This window comes from Pteropus vampyrus, unplaced genomic scaffold (genome assembly GCF_000151845.1).
Source record: "Pteropus vampyrus isolate Shadow unplaced genomic scaffold, Pvam_2.0 Scaffold20, whole genome shotgun sequence".
Classification (NCBI taxonomy): domain Eukaryota; kingdom Metazoa; phylum Chordata; class Mammalia; order Chiroptera; family Pteropodidae; genus Pteropus; species Pteropus vampyrus.
In genome coordinates this window covers 13,233,404-13,233,920 of record NW_011888801.1, presented here as the reverse complement: position 1 = coordinate 13,233,920, position 517 = coordinate 13,233,404, and positions in this window count along the sequence as shown.

The window sequence follows — 517 nt, the reverse complement described above, 5'->3', positions numbered from 1 at the left end:
CCACACAGAGGGTTGGGGGATAAGGTTGGGGAAACTTTGGAGGGGATGTCACTCACTTCACCCATCTCTGGCCGCTCCCCTTGGGGGGATCTTTCAGGTGTCTCTTAGGATTGGTGGGTCAGTATAAACCCCTGACCCAGATCACTGGAGTAGACTACTCCTCATGGAGATCTAGTGACACCACCTTAAGCTGTACAAGGTTCACCATGGAAGCACGGATAGAGGCTCAACTCTCACTTCGTGGTAAGGCTGCATCTCAGTCACTCAGCACTCACTCTCTTTCATACAACCTCCCACCACTCCTGTCTTGTGGAGAGTAAGCAGTCACTCCTCTTAATCTGTGGAGGGTGCTTGGTTACTCTCCAGAGGGGAATCAGCCCTCCCTTCCAGTGGGGCAAGACTTCAGCTAGTACCCTTTGCCCGGTTTTTCTTTACTGTGGCTCTGATGCATCCTAGTTTTCTCATTCCTCTATTGTCTGATCCTTGCTGAGACAAGCAGATGGGGTTTCCCCTTCCT